This window comes from Pseudorca crassidens, chromosome 3 (assembly GCF_039906515.1).
Source record: "Pseudorca crassidens isolate mPseCra1 chromosome 3, mPseCra1.hap1, whole genome shotgun sequence".
NCBI classification, from domain to species: domain Eukaryota; kingdom Metazoa; phylum Chordata; class Mammalia; order Artiodactyla; family Delphinidae; genus Pseudorca; species Pseudorca crassidens.
In genome coordinates this window covers 7,589,259-7,603,411 of record NC_090298.1, presented here as the reverse complement: position 1 = coordinate 7,603,411, position 14,153 = coordinate 7,589,259, and the positions used below count along the sequence as shown (strand labels likewise).

The 14,153-nt window shown below is 37.4% G+C and overlaps 1 pseudogene; it reads right to left on the bottom strand.

Moving 5' to 3' along the window:
- Window positions 1-6,192: 6,192 nt before the first annotated feature.
- LOC137220627 (methionine aminopeptidase 1-like) lies at window positions 6,193-7,358 on the bottom strand (annotated as a pseudogene).
- Window positions 7,359-14,153: the final 6,795 nt, after the last annotated feature.

Here is a 14,153-nt window from a genome sequence, read left to right as displayed (position 1 = left end):
CTACAGCAGTTATGCTACACCTGTCCCCACTGCATGCTGAGTATATGGAGACATAACTTGCCTCTAGTTCATAGGTTTTCAGACTGAGAGGAACTAAATTCAAGGAGCTGCCCTCACAGAGCTGTATCTGAGGTTACACCTGTGCACCTGGATCTGATTTGGATGCCAGGATCCTGGTCTTCAAGCTGTTGCTGTAATGGGATAAGACTGGGGGATGGTGTACCATACTTACATGGTAACATGTTGCCTTGCCACAATTTCAAGGATGCTGGTACCCTGGTCAGAGAAAAAGCACTTTATTACTCAATGCACAGCAAGAAGCATGACCATAAGTATAATGGTGTCAGTTCCCTACCCCCAAGTAGCATGGAGACAATGCAGTTAGGCTCAGGTAGCTATCTGCACGCAGAGTTGGTTGCATTACAGGAGAGAAACACTGAGTTTAGGAAACCCATATTTTTAAATAACAGAAAGCTTCCCTGTCCTTCGTCCAGAGGAAGACATTATATTTATCTTACCATAAAATAAGCATTCATCTACTTTGCTTCAGAGGAAGATACTGCATTTTAAGGTTATAAACAAACCTGTCTTTTCCTCTAGAGGAAAACACTGTATTGTTCATGGTGCTCATTATACAAACACCCCCGAAAAGAGAGTCTGAAACAAAAGGCAGTCAGTCCTTCTGCTCATAAAGTGTGCACAAATGTGAAAGACCTTTGAAGAATTGTCTCTCAACGAAGCATACGTGTGCTTTACATGTGAGATAGACAGGAAAGATTGAATGCAGAAGCTGGACTAGAGTAACTAATCTCCAAGATGGCTTCCAATGAGCCTTGCTTCCTAATATCTATGCCAATCTGTCATTCCCTCCCACATTTATCCAAGTGCCAATATGTGCCTTTTGAGACTAAGCTATAAAGGCATTGTAGCTTCTTCCTTGACCTTTTGGATTTTTCACCTTTGGGGTGAGCACCACGTCATGAGGACTTCCAAGTACTCCTGTGAAATAGCCCACATTGAGAGGAACTGGGTCTCCTGGCCAGTAGCCAGCACCAGTTTGCCATGCATGCAAGAGAGACACCTTGAAATTGGATCCATCAGCCCATTTAAGCCTTCAGAGTACTGCAGCTCCAGGCACCATCTGACTGCAAGTTCATTAGAGACTCTGAACATGAACTCTGTTGTGGATAACTAATATAGCAATAGTCAAGGCTGTGAATGTTAGCTAGGGGCAGAATTTATTTCTATGGCCCACATTTGGAAATTTGAAGGCAGGGGTGCTATCAGACATCCTTTAATAAACCATCTGGATCATATGGGATTTTTATCTGACAGTGATCATTAGGCCTATATTCCCCATGACCAGGAATTCACTATATAGTTCACCTTATTCTTGGATCATTTAAAGCCTTTCTTTTTATTAAACCAATATATGGTGCTGTATAATTCTTGTGAATTTGTCCCAATGTCAAAATCCACAAATATATATTTGGTTTTTCTATATATTAAACAAAATCAATTGCCTGGTACAGGAGAGTGTTCATCTCAAGAATATATGATTTTTTAACGATGAATTTGGTTATATATCATTGGACTTTCTCTTTTGAAACTGAAGTACAATTTACATTTAACATTATATTAGTTTCAGGTGTACAATAAATGACTCTGTATATATTGCAAAATGATCACTACAATGTATCTAGTTAACATTCATCACCTTGTTTGTGGTAGATTTTCTTGCTTTCTTATATGATAGCAAAGATTTTCTGGCACTGTAATTTCTGTTAACAAGCTTGGATATATAAGACAATAAAAATAAAATCAGGTGGTCTAGTTTAGCTAATTTGAATCTACTTAACATATAGTTTGCTAAGTAGTGATACTCTTTTAAATCAAGAAGAATTAGGTGCCTTTAGAAATTTGGGGAAGCAGCCAAGCCCCCGCCCCCTTGGAGTATTTGGAAGGAGTCCTTTTAATAGTTTAAGTGTTTTACTGAACATGTCACAATTTAGGAGAAATCTAGTGAGGCATTTGAGTGTGCCCTTCACATCCTACTAGAATCAAGCCCATCATTCTCTGGCATGTGTTTAGCTATGAAGCAACCCACTCACAAAGCAACACCTGGCAGGACATTCAAACTGTCTAGCAGTCCTGGTGATAAACGCAACTTTACCATGAGGGTGATGACGACAACATTTAATTGAATTAGATTCAGGCAAACAATTGATATCAATAATTAATGTGTTGTTGGGTCAATAAGATAGCTGGATTGTGATCAATATTACATCATAAGAAAGTAATTGCTTTGCATTTCAATACCATTTTTTTTAAATCTGAAATGCACTACAATATGTTATTTCCCTAAGGAGCCAAGTCAGCATTTTGCTGAAGGGATGAAGTTGTGCTTGAAAATGCTGAGTACTTTGCTCAGGAGCACAGAGAAAATTACTGACGAAACTGGTAATACAATCCTTGTTTTCTGGAATGGATTCATGTGTTAGTCAACAGAGTCACACTTTTCCAGCTTAGATTCCTGAATCTGTCAGCTTATGCCGGGCTCTGGAGGGGCTGACAAAATGACTTATAAGAAGTTATAAAACCACTGGGAAAGAGGGAGACTCCCCATGGTGTTGAATGGCCAATGCTTCCATCACCATTTGGATAACAGAGAATTTTCTTTCCCAGATAACACTCTCAAGAATGCCATCTGGTCCATGTTCTTTCAAATATTCAGTTAACAAGGCTGGTGTGGGTTTTCCCTCACTCCTTCTCATTCTGCCATAGAAATTATGGTCTAAAAGCAAAACAGATATGAAACACATAGTGGCACAATGTATTTAACTAAAATCATAATGAACTGTGCAAAGTGAAAATAGCTAATTCTAGCAGACTCAAAATGGTCTGGGAGAATTCAAGCGTTGGAAGATGAAGGAAGTGACACTTAGTTGAAGCAGGAAGGATTAGTAGGAGTTATCCAGGTGAAGCATAGCAGATGAACAACCCAGGTAGAGGGCAAGTATGAAGGTACTGGGAGATAAGAGTTGATGTTGGATTATCAGGAAATAGAAGATAGATACACCTGGGGTATAGTGAGAAAAAAATTGAGTGGTAGGAAATGAAGCTGAAACGGTAGATAAAGGTCGTTCACAGGGCCAATTAGATCATGTAAATGACCTTGGATTTTATTTTCTGAAGAAGCCACTTCATAGAAATAAAAGAGCAATAGATTGAATTGATTAATTCCTGTGTGGTTATGCTCTTTAATGTTATTATGGTTGCTGTGTGGAATATAACTTGGAGAGGAGCTAACATGGAGACAGGGAGAACAGTTGGGAGAAAACTGCATTAATTCTGGTGAGGGCTGATGGTGGTGGTGCTGGAAAGAAGTTAACATTCTCAGGAAATACACAGAAAGGAAAAGACACTACAAAGCTACAATAATCAAGACAGTATGGTACTGGCACAAAGATAGACAAATAGATCAATGGAACAGGATAGAAAGCCCAGAGATAAACCCACACACTGATAGTCAATTAATCTACGATAAAGGAGGCAAAAATATACAATGGAAAAAAGACAGTCTCTTCAATAAATGGTGCTGGGAAAACTGGACAGCTACATATGAAGGCATGAAATTAGAACATTCTCTAATACCATACACAAAAATAAACTCAAAATGGATTAAAGACCCAAATGTAAGACCAAATACTATAAAACTCCTAGAGGAAAACATAGGCAGAACACACTCTGACATAAATTGCAGGAAGACCTTTTATAATCCACCTCCTAGAGTAATGGAAACAAAAGCAAAAATAAGCAAATGGGACCTAATTAAACTTAAAAGCTTGTGCACAGCAAGGGAAACCATAAACAAAATGAAAAGACAACGTATGGAATGGGAGAAAATATTTGTGAACAATGTGACTGACACAGGCTTAATTCCCAAAATATACCAACAGCTTCTATAGCTCAATATAAAAACAAAAACAAAACAACCCAATAAAATCAATAAGGCTTGTGAGATAGAGAATAAGGAAAGGTAAAGGCCAATTCTGAATCATCTGGCATTAGAATGTGGGTGGATGTTCAGAGTATTTTATCTTTTCTTGTGAATTCAGTGAAGTGCAAAGATAGGACAGGTTTTATTCTAGTAATCATTATCAACCTTGCCCCTTTTAAGCCACATTGCCATTGTCCTACTCACTCTTCCCCATTCATTCTAGAGATTAGATAAAAAAAAAAAATAAAGTTATTTTGGAGTTTGTAGTTTAATGCAGCTATTAAATATCACTTCTATTGGGATAAATAATACTCTTACATTTAGGAATCAATCATTGCCATTTCTTCTCTTCTGCCCAGTTATAGTGAGCTCCCGAGAGAGAGAGAAGACAAGGTGTGGTGTGACCTGCATCTTCTCACTTCTCCAGGAGTAGGGATGAGTTGGGTGTGGGGAAGAAATGCAATTATGTGACAGTATCTGTATCTCGGTGGGAATAGGAGGTGGGTCTGGATCTCCCTTCAATTAATTAATATTGTTTCTGATCATGGAGCTAATGAAATCATGAAGCCATTTGTTTCTGCATGGTCCGCTTGCTTCACGTGCAGGCTGTATGTGAATGCATGACTACACCCTCCACCTGGGTGTACACAATCCCTTATCAGCTTTTTTTTTTCTTTTGGCAGGATAATCATTCAAACTTTTAAAATCTCACTTTACACATTATATTAACATTCATGTTGCAAGGCATTCCATTCACAAATATTACAGTTTGTTAAAAAGCTTCACACACATACCCCCAAAAGTCTATACCAAATTCAGCCACTTTACTAAATCATTAAAATAATAAAAGTAATGAAAACATTATCATAATTCCTTTAAAGTGATAAATGTCTGAGGCACTCTGGGAAAGGTGTTCTCGTACAAGTGTAACATGTCAGTGATATCAAATTATCTTACAATAAAGTTACCAGATACCCAGTAATCAAGTACACTCTAATGACAATGACTTTGATCTGATATGTCTTCACCGGATACACTCCCATTTGGACTGAACTACTGAAAGGAACACAGATGTTGGGCAGCTGAGGTCATTTCTAATGAGATTCCAAACTTTGTAAAGGAGAAGTGTGTTTTCAGCACACCAAGGACAGCTGTATCCCTTCTGCAAGGGAACAGTCCAGTCTCCAAAGAGGTTCGTTTCTCATCACCACCAGGTTTACTAAACGTTAGAATTTCCAGACTCTGCTCACTGCTGGAGAGATTTCAGAACTGTCTTTCCCCATCAACATCCACAGTGCACCTTCCACCCTTCTCTGAATATCTCCAAGGGATGACCTTGAAATAAGACAGAGAGGGGAAGGGAGCGTTTTTCCTCCCATTAGGACCAAACAGAGGTCTGAAATAGCAATGGATTACAAAAATCTCATTCTCTGCACAGCCAGCTTCCACTTGGAACATGGCTATTTTTGCCATAAACTAGATTTTTTTAAATCTGATAACCTTTTTCCAAAGTGAATTTTTCCACATCCATTCACTCACAGAATCCACATTGGCAAGTCTCGCTGACTGAGTGCTTCCTTACACACAACTATAAAGTAAATAATTAGCAGGGGGAAGGGAGGCCAATTCCCAGATGGGGATTAAATCACTGGAAATGACAAGTCCATTTATGACAGCTTTTGACCTTGTCAGAGCAGAATCAACACAAACCCCAGGTCATATAGTGTTCAGTAATTACATATATGGAATTTAAAATGTATATATATATAGTTCCATACATATATAATAAAAAAATCGGGAGCAATGTATTTTGATAAAGTTCCAAGGATTCTCGTCTCCAACATTCACCTGGAAAATAGCTGGCTCTAATGGCCCAGTCGTGGCAGTGATAAAATCAACTTAGGAGCAGGTTTAAGTAAAACTGCTCAAAGGGAACATAAGAAAATGGGTGTGCAGAGACTTTTTTTGTGGGGAGAGGGGAGCATTGAGAAGAATGGAGAAATGCTTCCTTTATTCTTCTTGGCTTTTTCAGACCCAAGTTCTTGAGGACACACATCAAATGCTGTAGTCCTTCCTTATCTATAATCAAAACAAAACAAGTAATTAAAAAATTTCATCTTCCATTCTGTACTCTCAACAAAATGCAAAGTACAGCCAGAAGTTATCACCAAGATGTACCATCTCAGGAGAAATTAAAATTGGGACATGAAATGAGGCCACGAGCTATCGAGTCACGGGGTTAGGATTTCACAGCTAGTGTCCGTGACCAGCAGGTTGTGCTCAAACTGGGCAGACAGCTTCCCATCTCTCATCACTGCTGTCCAGCCATCCATCCAGGTTTCATCCGCCTTCCACCTTCACAAATTATTGGCTCAATTGTAAATATGTGGCCGGCCTTTATCACTCCAGCTGCTTTATTTTTGGCCTAGTGAGGTGCATTGAGGGCTGTATGAAAAAATTTGTGGATTCCATGCCCACAATAGCTTTGAACAACTGAAAATTCATTTGCTTGGTCATGCTTCTGGATTATGTTTCCCAATTCTCTGTATTGAACACCAAGTTTCACTGCATCAGTGGCTTGCATCAGGCACTCACACGTGGTCTGAACCAGTTTCCATGCTTGCTCATCCACGTCTCCAACAAAAAACATCTCATTCAGGTCCCCATGATAAACACTGTGATAAAGAGTAGTGTCCACATTAACAATATCACCTTCTTGCAAGGGCCATCTCTCTGGAATTCCATGGCAGATCACTTCATTCACTGAAGTACAACAAGACTTTGGAAAATTATAATAATTCAGGGGAGAAGGATAGCAATTTCTTGCAATGCATGCTAAGTGTACAGCATGATCTATTTCTTCAGTAGTTACACCTGGTTTAATCACCCCAGCATCAATGTCCACATAGTCTTCTCTAGCAAGCCTACATAGCAGTAGCATCCCTTCTATATCTTCAGATGAGAGTAACTTAACTTGAGAAGTACCTTTAAGAGCCTGCTCAGATTCAGACATTCCTAAAGGGTGATCAGCATAATCTGGTCTTGGACTATGACTTGGCACTGGCCTTGACATCAGTGGATAATGTGGTCTGAGTTTACTAGTATATCAATAACATGCCCATGGGTCAGTGTTGATATCCCCTTCCACAGTCCAGGAAGACACTTCTCGCTTGGCCTTTTCATCTTTTACTTTCATATGTAGTAACTTGTGAGTAACCCAACTTCCTTGAAAACATTCCCGTGAGCGGAAGTACGAGTCCTGGATGCCCAGCTTGATGCAGGTGGGACACTGGAGCTTGGCCTCGCTGCTGCAACCATCCGTCTCGCACACACGCATCTCCAAGGCCGCCATGCTGCCTGGCTGCTGGAGGACCCCCTCACCGAGCTCCTCCCAGCTTTGGCTTCCTCTTTTCAGACTCAAAATATGGTGCACACAAGAGAGCAGCCATAGTTTCTTTTCTCAGCTCCTAACAGCAGTACCTACCCACACCCCCCGTCTAGTCTGTTAATGCTTTTACCACCACCACAATTCATATTCAAATATATATTTTTTGGTTCACACCAAAAGTGCATAATTATGAGAGTGTAGTTTATTAATATGGTTATATTAGTCTTAATTTTCAAAATTGCATCTTATGATTAGCACATTTGAAATTGTTAACAACTTTGACTCTTTTCCATAGATCGTAATAGTTTTAATAGAAAAAATATTATTTCTCTAAGTGCCATAGTACCTGCTAACCTAAGAGCAAAATCTGTTCAGTAGAGCGTATTCTCAACACAAAAATATTTAAAGTGAATGTGTGAATATTTCCCATGTACAAAGGGCACCTTCAGTTTTCCAGAGTACTGTTCCTTGTGTTTACGATTTTTTGAAAGTTTTGTCAAGTCTAAATGTCGAAAGTCCACAGGTATTTTAATATTCTGTTGCAGTACTTAGTAATAACATATCAAATTAAAAATGGAAACTCCACCAAAAGACTCTTCCCACAAGGCCAAGTATTCCACAGTGCAATTATAAATCTATGTATGTTGTAGTCTCTTCCATGTTTTCATAGGGATAAATGCTTTCTACATGTAAACTTCATTTTCCCTACCTGGAACTCACTCAAAGCTTTCAAAGTTGACGTCTTTCGATCCAACATTTATTTGATATTTGATTAAATATTTCCAAACGGGTTTTAACAAAAACAAGCAAAACGTAGAGGACTTGTTTATTTAAAAAAAATTAGTGTCATGTAGAACATATAGGTTTATTTATGGGGTTAGATGACAACCAAAGGAGAAGCTGGATGTACACTGTGGAAGTCTGGCTCAAACATCTGAATTTATTTTCATACAACCATTAACAATACTTCTTTAAAAATGAAAAATCCAGGACTAATGCCAAACTGGACAAGTTGATTGGACAATAGGAAAAATGAGACCATACTTGGTAAACCAGGGTGAGAGTCGACACCGCTCTGAGTAAAGAAGAAACCTCCATCTATGCTCATTGTTGCTTCTCAGGTATGAAGTAGTCTAACTTATCAGCTAAGCAGAAGTCCTCATTCTTCCTTCTTCCTGCACCAGACTACAGCATGTTGATTAGACTAATCTCAGTAAATTTTCCCTGAAACAAGCATATTCTTCAAATCTATAATATAATGTGAAGTTGCTTTACATTCATTTTATTCTTTTAGTAATCTCAAATACTTTCAGAAAATCATGAGAACTGATAGTAACTTTTATTCACGCTGAAAGAATCTGCTGTAATGGAAACAAATCTAATGTATCCCATCAAAGTTTTCCTGTAAATTTCCTTAGATAAACACTTCTGCCTTTGACATAGGCAAAATAATACCAAGTTTGCACAATTTATTCCAAAAATTAGAAGCAAAAGAATACTTCCTAACCTACTATCCAAGTCCAGCATTACTCTAACAATAAAATCAGATGAAGACATCATAAGAAAACTGCACAACAATATCTCTCATGAATGTAAACAAAATGATTCTCAAAACATATTAGCAAATTTTACCTGACAATATATAGAAAGTATTATATATCATGACCCAAGTGACATTTTTTTTCCAAGTATGCAAGACTGGCTCATAGTTCAAAAATCAGTGTAATTTATCATATATAAAAAATAAAAATCTTATGACTTTATCAACTGATGCAGAAAAAGCAAAGGAAACTGTACATAAGTACTATGCTATAGCTGATTAAGTTGTTCCCTACAGGTTAAAAATTGTGAAGCCATTATATACGTGGACTGGAATTGAACAACTGGCATTGAATAATTAAATAAATGGATAGCAGATGGTGGGAACCAGATTTCTGCTTATTGGAATAGAAGGTTATAGATAAGCAAAGGGGGAAGGCATGAATGATCCATGTGGTAAAAATCAGTATGAATATATATACACATACATACAGAGATATTTACAGATATGTGCATATAGACAGGTTAGTATAAACACATATATTTCCTTGCTCTGTCAGTTGAGAGGGTCCAGAAGCAATGACACCTCAGTAGCAACAAGCACACCTATCAGGCAGGTCTTGTTTTCTAATACCATTCTGCAATGAAAAGAACCAAGGATACTTGAAAAAAATTTCTGATTCTAGGACTGGGACATGGAAAAATCCTAGATAATCCTAGAGCATTTTATAGTGCCAGAAAGCAAGTGTTTGAAAAAGCCCAGTGATGAGAGTACATCAAAGAGATACAGGAGACTAAAAGAGCTCCTAATGGCTAAAGCTGGAGAATTTTAACAACAAAATTAATAAGTATTGTATTGTAACCCAGTGTACACCAGACAGTTATGAGTCCATATCAATATAAACTAATGACTGTGTAAGAAAATAAAATTGAAGAACAGATAAATTTCCTTTCAGAAGAAGCTCAAATAATTTATGTAGTTACTTCAACCTCAAGGAGGTAGAATATAACTCCCCACTCCTTGGTTGTGGGTTGTGTATAGTGACTTCTCAAAAAGTACAACACAGAAATAGGAGGGAGTAACTCTGCAGTAGAAAAACACTACAAACACTCCTCAGGCAGATGATCAAGATTAACGTCAACAGTGGTAAGTCATGGTGATAAATGTACCCTAGATATGATGTGATGAAAATGATTGGGACATTGTCACAGCCAAGTGAAGCCTTAAGGGACATGACAGATACATGTGTTGTGGAATCCTAGACTAAAAATCCTTGTATTGTTACCAAAAGGCATCAGGTAAAAGCCAAGGAAATTCAAATAAAGTATGGCCTTTGTTAAGAGAAAACATATCAATATTGGTTGATTAATTTTAATAACTTTACATTACTAATATAAAATGTTTATAATAGGAGAAATTAGGTGTAGGACATATGGGGACTCTCTGTACTATCTTTACAAATATTCTGTAAATCGTAATCTATTTTATTTTAATTTAACTTATTTATTTTTTTGTGTGCTTCACAAACATAATTCTTTATTTGCTATGTGGGATAAAGACTGGGGAAGGGAGACACAAAAGTTAGAGACACCAGTTAAGAGGGTATTGTATTACAAGGGTAAAAAATAATAGGAAAGGGCAATTACGGAGGCAATTAGGAGAGAAAGGCAATACGGGAAATTGTGCTTCTTTCTAATTGATAAACTTCCAAGAGTTGTTTGGTATTATTTTTAACATCTTTATTGGAGTATAATTGCTTTACATTGTTGTGTTAGTTTCTGCTGTATAAAAAAGTGAATCAGTTATATGTATATATATATATATATATATATATATATATATATATATCTCCCCATATTTCCTCCCTCTTATGTCTCCCTCCCACCCTCCTCTTTAACCCACCCCTTTAGGTGGTCACAAAGCACTGAGCTGATCTCCCTGTGCTATGCAGCTGCTTCCCACTAGCTATCTATTTTACATTTGGTAGTGTATATATGTCAATGCTACTCTCTCACTTTGTCCCAGTTTACCCTTCCCCCCTCCATGTCCTCAAGTCCATTCTCTACATCTGCATGTTTATTCCTGTCCTGCCCCTAAGTTCATCAGAACAGTTTTTTTTTTTTTTTTTTTAGATTCCATATATATGTGCTAGCATGCACTATTTATTTTTCTCTTTCTGACTTACTTCACTCTGTATGACAGACTCTAGGTCCATCCACCTCACTACAAATAACTCAATTTTGTTTCTTTTTATGGCTGAATAATATTCCATTGTATGTATGTGCCACATCTTCTTTATCCATTCACTTGTCGATGGACATTTAGGTTGCTTCCATGTCCTGGCTCTTGTAAATAGCACTGCAATGAACATTGTGGTACATGTTTCTTTTTGAATTATGGTTTTCTCCGGGTATATGTCCAGTAGTGGGATTGCTGGGTCATATGGTAGTTTTATTTTTAGTTTTTTAAGGAACTTCCATACTGTTCTCCATAGTGGCTGTATCAATTTACTTTCCCACCAACAGTGCAAGAGGGTTCCCTTTTCTCCACACCCTCTCCAGCATTTATTGTTTGTACATTTTTTGATGATGACCATTCTGATCAGTGTGAGGTGATACCTCCTTGTAGTTTTGATTTGCATCTTGAGAAAGAAAAACGGAGCTGGAGGAATCAGGCTCCCTGACTTCAGATTATAGTACAAAGCTACAGTAATCAAGACAGTATGGTACTGGCACAAAAATAGAAATATAGATCAATGAAATAGGATAGAAAGCCCAGAGATAAACCCACGTACATATGGTCACCTTATCTTTGATAAAGGAAGCAAGAATATACAATGGAGAAAAGACAGTCTCTTCAATAAGTGGTGCTGGGAAAACTGGATGGTTACATGTAAAAGAATGAAATTAGAACACTCCCTAACACCATACACAAAAATAAACTCAAAATGGATTAAACACTTAAATGTAAGGCCAGACACTATCAAACTCGTAGTGGAAAACATAGGCAGAACACTCTATGACATAAATCACAGCAAGATCCTTTTTGACCCACCTCTTAGAGAAATGGAAATAAAAACCAAAATAAACAAATGGGACCTAATGAAACTTAAAAGCTTTTACACAGCAAAGGAAACCATAAACAAGATGAAAAGACAACCCTCAGAATGGGAGAAAATATTTGCAAACAAAGCAAGTGACAAAGGATTAATCTCCAAAATATACAAGCAGCTTATGCAGCTCAATACTAAAAAAAAAACACAAACAAACCAATCCAAAAATGGGCAGAAGACCTAAATAGACATTTCTCCTAATCTATTTTTAAATCAAAAGTTTTATTTGAAAAGATAGATTTAGATTATTTCTACCAGACAATTCAGTGATGACTTTCATTGGAACAAACAACAGTCTATAAAAAGCACTGGGCAAAAAAAACTGGATGGTTTCCAGATTGCATTTAACTGTTCCTTTCACTCTTCTGATTATTTGTCCTTATTTTTAACCTCTTTATTTTGATCTTATCAATTTCCAAATTACATTGTTTAATGAGATAAAAACTGAAGTATATTTTCTTTTCACCAGCATTGTGAAGATGAAGCATTTACTTCCACATGGTTCACTGGTTGCCTGCTCTCTACAGGGCTCTAAGGCTGAGGGCTGCAAGGAATGCCAAGAAAGCAACACGCAGCTGATTTGCAAGTTTCACCTGAATAGAGAAAGCTGTGTACTGAAGCACAGTATAGAGGCTCCTATTGACCTTAAAATTATTTTAAAAATACTCTATATATTGGAACAACATTTGGTGAAATCAATACAATTCATAATTTCAGCTAATATTTTCAACTACTTAACCATCCAGAAAAATTTTATATACTTGGTTGGAGCTTATTCTTATATGGAGGTCTTAGAGGATGTAAGATAAATATTCTCCTTTTGAGGTGGACAAATTCTGATTTGTCAGTATCTCAGAAGAATTGGACAGATAACAGACAGAAAACAAAAGGCATGACATAGAACAAATCACTTTTACAAGTGTCAGTTTATAAACAATTGTGTTCACAAAGTGTTGAATGAATATCATTCACATGAAAACCATAAATATCTTGGCATTGGAAGGAATCTTGGAAAGATTCCTATGGAAAGAGAGCTGAGACAGTAATTTATTCCAACTCTGTACAGTGAGGTGAAACCAGTAATTTATCCTAAGAATAGTAGTTAGAAAAATAATTAAATTTTCAAATGATAATTTTCAACAGAGACTACTATCTATAAGCTTTAGAAGTCAGAAACTAGGACTTCCCTGGTGGTGCAGGGGACACGGGTTTGAGCCCTGGTCCAGGAAGATCCCACATGCCACAGAGCAACTAAGCCTGTGCACCACAACTACTGAATCCTGCACACCTAGAGCCCATGCTCCACAACAAGAGAAGGCACCGCAATGAAAAACCCATGCACCGCAATGAATAGTAACTCCCTCTCGCCGCAACTAGAGAAAGCCTGCGCACAGCAACAAAGATCCAATGCAACCAATAAATAAATAAATAAATAAATAAAAGGAGACTATGTTTTGTTCGTTTTTAGATTGTCCAGCTTCTTCTGTAGCAGATGTTTAATAAGTATGTGTTGAATAGTTCACTGTTGTCATGCACATTTTTCCACTTTGATGCTATAGAACTGCAAAGCATCTTGGAGGCTAGTCTCATTTTATAAAAATAGAAATTAGGTGCAAAGAGAATAGGTGACCTACAGCAGGTGTATTCAGACCAGGGGACCCAACCTGCTGGTTCCCAGTAAACAGTGAGAAGCTAGGATTTTTTTTTTAAGAGCTTGACTGTGGACCTAAACTAAGAGTCAGCAATATTCTTCCAGGCATCCTTCTGACCACAATTTGTGACTTGGTTCTTCTTGGCTTCAAAGCATAAGCCTGATATCTTTCTTTGATGAGATTCTGGGATGGTACGAGTTGGTGGCTAAATCCTTCGTATCTCAAAAAAATCCAAAATAGTCTATGGGAATAGAGCTAGTACACATTTTTCAGTCCTACAAATTGTAATATTTCCTTTCCTTCTCTATGAATCTTCTTTGCTCAATTCTTAAAATTTTAGATTCTTTGTGGAAGTAAGGGAACAGCCAGAATAGCTCCCCATTCATGTGGTAAATGCAAGTTTGCAGTTGAGAGTGTCATGGTATTACCATTACTGGCCTTATTTATTAAGAAGATTCTGT